Source organism: Momordica charantia (genome assembly GCF_013281855.1).
Source record: "Momordica charantia cultivar OHB3-1 chromosome 11 unlocalized genomic scaffold, Mcharantia_2.0 BLBB01000011.1, whole genome shotgun sequence".
NCBI lineage: Eukaryota > Viridiplantae > Streptophyta > Magnoliopsida > Cucurbitales > Cucurbitaceae > Momordica > Momordica charantia.
Window position 1 is genome coordinate 10,867,779 of NW_028275159.1, and position 7,353 is coordinate 10,875,131.

Below are 7,353 nucleotides of genomic sequence, written 5' to 3' on the forward strand. Positions count from 1 at the left end.
ACATGTTTCTTTTTAATGGTTAGTTTGGATAAGTTGGTGGAATTTGAAGTGAGATTGAATAAGTTAGATGCGAGTTTGTGGTTTGTGAAGTGTTTTGTTTGGGTGAAGTTTGTAGTATGTGGAGTGATTTTCGGTGAGTTAGGTACATGTGTGTTTAAGCTTTTAAAGATTGGTTTGGGTTTAGGTGCATTTGTGAGAGATGAAGTGTGTTAGCTGAGTTCGTAGGATTTGAAGTGAGTTTGGATGAATTATAGACACGTTTGTTTTAGCTTTTAAAAGGTTAGTTTGGTGAGTTTATGAGATCTGGAGTAAGTTATGCAATGTTTTTTTAGCTATTAAGTAGTTTGGGTAAATTTTTGTGATATTGTGTTTGGGTGAGTCCGTAGGATTTAAAGTGTGTTTGGCGAGTTTGTAAGATGATTTTTTTTTTTTTGGGCTTTAAGTAGTTTTGGAGAATTTGTGACATTTAGGGTGTGTTTGGATGAGTTAAGCACGTCTTTTTGGCTTTTAAGGGTTATTTAAATGAGTTTGGTTTTTCGACTTTTAAGAGATAGTTTGGGTGAATTTTGGCATAGATAGTTGACTACCTTAAACACATATAGTTGACTTAAAACACATCTGAACTACTTCGGAGTAGAGGATACTAGTTTGGGAGTGTTTGGAAGTACTTAAGAATTGGATTGTGTTGAATATGAATTATTATTTCCTTGTTAAATATGGATTTAGGGTATCGAACTTAGGTTATATAGTGAATAATGAACTTAGGCTATAGATGATGTTGAATATGAATTATGTCCCATTATAATCTATTACTTAGTTTGTCCGCATGTAGTTATTTTTTCCTTGTAATTATGGCTCTTGTGTTTAGCTTCATTGAATATGGACCACATATATATATTGTTGTATGTTCTAGGTGCTTTCTACGTTCGGTTTGAGAGTTGAAATGACACTTAGGCACATTATAAATTGGTCTATTGTTATTATGACATTTTGGGTATTTCTAGTGCATTTGAAACATTTAATCTTTTCGCTACTTTGGAATGGCTCAATCTTAGATTTTTTTTTTTTTGAAGAAATTTTTTTAGTTGTTGTTTTATATTATACTTCTGAACTCAAAAGTTGTAAGAACAAATCTTTATATGTAAATACTCAAATGACAAAATTAGATGTATGGATGTACAACCGACCCTTGGTTTTTTCGATAAGTCCCCAATGATCATAGAAAAGTAAAGAAGACGGTAGCGTACAATTGGAGAATAGAATCTTCAATAATAATGAAAAGGAAGAAAGGCTCATAATATAAAGTAAATGAGTCTCTACACGTGGAGCTAGAATATTTGTTAGAAAATAACAAACTATTACACATAAGAAATAAAGAAGAATAGACCCAGAAAATATAAGGATAAATAACATTCTATCATCCCCCCGCAAGCGAAGTTGGGCCATGCACGGTGAGCTTGGTCCATAGACTACGAAACCTCTGTGTTGGGAGTGACTTTGTCATGATATCAGTGAGTTGGTCCTCTAATGGTACAAACTGAACTAATAATTGTTTACGAAGCACCCGCTCTCGAATAAAGTGATGATCAATCTTTATGTACTTTGAACGTTTGTGTAAAACGGGATTTGCAGCCAAGTAAGTAGCACTGACATTATCACACAAAAGTAAAGGAGTTGAGGGCAAAGAAATACCAATTTCGAATAACACAGACTAAAGCCAAATAAGCTCGGCAGTAGCATTGGACATCCCTCTATATTCAGACTCGGCACTAGATCGAGAGACAACTTTCTGTTTAGAAGATGACCAAGAGACCAAGTTATTACCGAGAAAAACACAAAGCCCACCAGTACTGCGCCTATCATCTGGGCAACTAGCCCAATCAGCATCTATGTAACAAGTCAGAGCCAGATGGGAAGATCGTGTAAAAGTAATCCCACGAGAACTTGTACATTTAATATAACACAAAATTCTCTTGACTACAAGCCAATGTTCTGTAGTTGGAGCATGAAGAAATTGACATACTTTATTTATAGAAAAGCTTAAGTCCGGGCGAGTGAGAGTATAGTATTGAAGAGCACCAACGATGCTTCTATAGAGAGATGGGTCATGAAACGGTTCACCATCTGTGAGAGATAAAGTCTTATCAGCAGCCATTGGAGTGTCAGTAGGTTTGCAATTGTCATTTCAGCTCTCTGTAGAAGATCAGCAAAATATTTACATTGAGACATGTGCAAAGAACCATCATTTCTACTGATCTGCATGCTTAGAAAATAGGATAGCTCACCCAAATCTTTCAGCCCAAAAGTAGAATTCAAGGAAGATACAAACTGCTGAATAAAGTTCAAGTCATTTCCAGTCACTAAGATATCATTCACATATATCAAAATAATAACCAATACAGAATTCTTGTTATAAATAAACATAGACGTATCGGATTTGGAAGCTGTAAAATTCCACCGAAGAAGACATGTACTAAGTTTTAAGAACCATTCACGAGGGCTTTGTTTCAAACCATATAAGGCCTTACGCAATCGGCAAACATGAGAGGGTCTATCTTTATCGACAAACCCTTGGGGTTGAGTCATATACACTTCCTCTTGAAGGTCGCCATTTAGAAAAGCATTGTGAACATCAAGTTGGCGAATATGCTACTTAAACTGAACCGCAAGGGAAATGACAACTTGAATAGTGGTTGGTTTAATAACTGGACTAAACGTCTCAAAATAATCAATTCCATAAGCTTGATCAAACCCACGCGCCACAAGACGAGCTTTATAACGCTCAATCTAACCATTCGGTTTCAACTTAAGTTTGTATACCCATTTGCAGCCAATAACTTTTCTATCGGGTGAAGGTTCAACAAGATTTCAAGTGCTATTAGTTACCAAAGCTTGAAATTCCCTAGCCATAGCATCTTTCCATTCAACACAATTTACAGCTTGTTTGAAAGTTGTTGGCTCAACTGGAAGAGATGTAGAAAGGGCAGAGGAAGCAAACCAAACTTTGGGTTTAGAAATACCGGCCTTAGCTCTTGTTATCATAGGATGGGTGTTTATAGGTAAGGGATGGGTAGTATTGGTTACGGTGGAAGAGGGAGGTAAGAGGAAGGTAACACAAGAGAGGTTGTTGTAGGAGTATTGTTGGAGGAAGGTGAAACATTTGTGGAAGGGGTTGTTGTAGGAGTAGTGTTGGAGGAAGATAAAATATTTGTAGGAGGGGTGGATAGGACAGTAGTAGGCAATAGAGAATGTATGTGGGAAGGAAGAGATGGGGATGAGAATGAGACAGAGGAAGAAACATGTGGAATTAATTGAGAAGAAGGATGGTGAGCATCATCACAGTGGGAAGGAGAAAATGTTGGGGTAAAGCCAGGAGGAAATGGTGGACTCATAGAAATAGGAGAGGAAGCAGGGGAGGATATTGGTAAAATTGGGAAAGGCATGGGAGTAAAAGAAGTAGAACTAGGCACAGTTTGTTTGACAGGTCCAAAAGAAAAAGACTTGGAAGCACAAGGAAAGACAGATTCATCAAAAACAACGTGACGAGACACGTAAACTTCACCCAATGAAGGATCGAGACATAAATAACCCTTGTGATTGGAACTATAACCAATGAAGATGCACTCTTTGGAGCGAAATTGAAGTTTATGTGTATTGTAGGGTCGAAGGAAAGGAAAACAAGCACAACCAAAAGTTTTAAGCAAATGATAATCTGGGATAGGATTAAATAACTTTTGATAAGGGGAAAGAGAGTTAAGAACTGGGGTAGGTAACCTATTAATTAAAAAAACTGCTGTTTGGAAGGCAAAACTCCAAAAAGATAAAGGCAAGTGAGAATGAGCAAGTAACGAAAGACCCATTTCCACAAGATGACGGTTTTTGCGTTCAACTTGCCCATTTTGTTGGGGTGTATAGGGACAAGAAACACGATGAATAATGCCACGAGAATTTAAAAAGGAAGAGATGCGTCGAAACTCTCCACCCCAATCGATTTGAAGACATTTTATAGATTTTCCAAATTGAGTCTCAACAAGGGATTTAAAGTTCAGAAAAACAAGGAAACGTCTCATCCTTACTTTTAAGTAAATAGAGCCAAGAAAAGCGAGTAAAGTCATCAACAAATAATAGGAAATAACGAGCTCCATTAATTGAAGTTTGAGGGGAAGGGCCACATACATCTGAATGAACCATTTGAAAAGGTTCAATAGTTTTTGTAATGGATAAAGAAAAAGGCAAACGATGACTTTTGGCTAACTGACAAGAATTACAAAAAGTCTTAGCATGACCTTTAGACAAGGAAAAATTACAAAGAGACAAAACTTGCTGCAAGACTGAAGCAGCAGGGTGTCCAAGACGCAAATGCCAATTTGAAGACGATTGAATAGAAGATAAAAAGGCAGCAGTAGCTTAAGGAGTAGAGCCAACAGAAGAACTTGTTAAGCTAGAAGTGACGCTATATAAACCATCATCAAGCGATCCCCGAAGAAGAACCGTCTTGGACCGAAGATCCTTAACAAGGAAAAAAGAAGAGTAAAACTCAACAAACGCTTGGTTATCTTTACACAAATGAGCAATACTAATTAATTTCTTAGAAATTGCAGGTGTGTGAAGGACATTATGAAGAAAAAGAGGTCTGTGACAGGAAGATAAAGCAGAAGAACCAATATTTGAAATAGAAATTTTCTTACCATTTCCCACTGTGACTTGTTCACCACCATTATAAGGTATTGGGTTACAGAGAATTGAAGAATCCGGAGTCATATGGTGAGTAGCTCCAGAGTCCAAAAACGAACCATCATCTGGATGTTGAAACTCATGTGTGATCAAGGAGGAATCAGGTGTTTGTTGGACAAGGTTAGGCTGAGTATGGTGCTATAGAGCTTGTGGTGAAGATGATTGGTAAGCAAGGTTGGTTCGATGATAACAAACAGTAGCGGAATGACCAAATTTTCCAGATATTTGACATTGAATTTTTGGGCCAGGAGGTTTAGAATGCCATTTGTGGACAGATTGAGGCTTACCTAAAATACTGGGAGGAATTGTGCAGCGGAAACAGGGTGAGGGAATGATGTTTTTGACTGATTAAGAAAAAAAAGGCTTTGGAGAATGACGTTTGTTATTGTGTTGAAGGGAAAGATTTGAGAGATTGGCTTGGGCAACATTAAGCTGATCCACAATATTTTGTTTTTCCAACCGTGCTTCATAAGCCAAGAGAAGGCTGCGAACATCTTCTAAAGGAGAATCCGCTCTATTTTGAATAGACGTTACAAAAGCATTATATTAAGTGCCTAAGCCATCAAGTATATGAGCCAAACGATCACGATATGAGATAGGTTCACCAATGGTAACAAATTTATCCACAACTTCTTTTATTTGAGAAAGATACTGACTCACAGATAATCCATCTTTCTTAATACTTTGTAATTGTGCTTTCAATCCCATAATTCTAGCAGTAGTTTTAGAATCATAAGCACGATTGAGAGAAGACCAGATTTCAGAAGCAGATTCTAAAGATATAATTTCCCCCATCTTCTATTCAGACAAAGAAGAATAAATTCAACACATAAGGATGCGATTATACATTTCCCAAAGAGAATAATCTGGATTCAGATGAAGGCTTTGCTGGTCCAGAAATTGTGGTGGAGGAAGAATCGTGCCATCAAGAAACCCACGAAGCCCATTAGCAATAACAGCATTCAGAAGTTGATTCTTCCAGAGAAGAAAATTTGTATGTTAATTTGACACTCAAAGGTTGAGGTAAACTAGGAAACATACTTGCAAAGTGTGGATTTGGTGGTGGAGGAAAGTAGTGGTGTGGTGGGGCTTGAAATTGTATCTGGGCTGGTTGGGTTTGGATATTAGGGATTGGGTTGGGGGCTGTAAATGGATGACGCTGGACATTTTGGTTATAATATGAAGGATTAGAAGGAGGAGGTTGTGGGTATGATTGTTGTGAAATAGGAGGAAATGGATTTTTTGGAATCGAAGAAAAGGGGTTGTGTGGATAGTAGGGATTTTGTGGGTAATAAGGATTTTGTGGGTAATAGGGATTTTGCTGCTGTAGAGATGGGCGAGGAGCAGTGGTTTGCGTATTAGGATTAGGTGATGGTGGGATAATCGACTGAGGAATCGATGTAACTGGTCTAAATTGATTTTGTTGTAGAGGAGTAACTACTGGTGTTGGTATTGGAGTAAAAGGGGTAGAAATAGGAGTTAATTGCCCAGATGAAGAAGAAGAAGCTTCTAACGCCATAGAAGAAGAAGAGCCTATAGCTCTGATACCATAAAGAAGACAGTAGACGAAAATAATCCGTACAATTGGAGAATAGAATCTTCAATAATAATGAAAAGGAAGAAAGGCTCATAATATAAAGTAAATGAGCCTCTACACGTGGAGCTAGAATATTTTTTAGAAAATAACAAACTATTACACATAGAAAATAAAGAAGAATAGACCTAGAAAATATAAGGATAAATAACATTCTATCAAAAAACCATAGGGATTGATTAAGACATCAACCCTCGACTTTAATATGGTTTCTTTATGGACTCATTTTTTTATCTTCCGCTGGGATGTAGGAATAGTCGATGGCTATACAATTAAAAGATGCATTTAGAGGTTTTGAAGACGTTGATTGTAAACTTTGATAGTTCGAATAAGATATGATATTTCAAAACCAGTCAAGCGAGACATCAAGATTAATATCGATGGCCTCATTTGAGGCCATTGGATACCAATGTAGTATGAACGACTCTCGAAAATTTGCACTCTTGGGCCACATAGAGTCTTCAATTATAGGGTGATAATTCTATTCTTAAATTTATAATTCTACCTTGTGTAATAGACGTGACCCTCGTGTCCAAATCCATGTTCGATTGGATAGATTTCTAGCAAATGACTATCTGCCCAAGATTAGGATAACGAGTCAATGCTTTTCATTTAATATAATAAATGATTAAGTATAATCGACTGTGTTAGTATAATGGTTCTATCCTCCCTCCTTTTCTTTTCCTCTCATTCAAAAATTATTAAAAAAAAACTAATATTAATAGTAGTTAATTACTTGGTTATCAAGATCCAACCTAAAGTTTTAGACATCATATATATATAGAATTTGAATGACTTAAAAGGTTAGGAGCCTTGCGGCTATCAAACTGCTATTTCCTGCAATAAAGAGAAAGAACTATGTACTAATATGCAAAAAAAACAAAAAAAAAATTGAATACACTTGATAAGACTTGATTAAAGGCTAAAAATGAGTAGTTTTACATGCTTAGTTGGGAGTTAATTATGATGAAAAATGTATGTTCACGCATATAATTTAGGGAAAATGTACATAATTTGTGATTAGG

The 7,353-nt window shown here is 36.6% G+C and overlaps 1 long non-coding RNA gene across 1 annotated transcript; it reads right to left on the minus strand.

Moving 5' to 3' along the window:
- Window positions 1-1,228: 1,228 nt before the first annotated feature.
- On the minus strand, window positions 1,229-6,344 carry LOC148208105 (uncharacterized). The gene is made up of 3 exons (XR_015788703.1): window positions 4,689-6,344; window positions 2,024-4,509; window positions 1,229-1,789 (listed from the first exon to the last, which is right to left on the minus strand). It is a non-coding gene; the product is annotated as an uncharacterized LOC148208105 (long non-coding RNA).
- Between the last annotated feature and the right edge of the window lie 1,009 nt (window positions 6,345-7,353).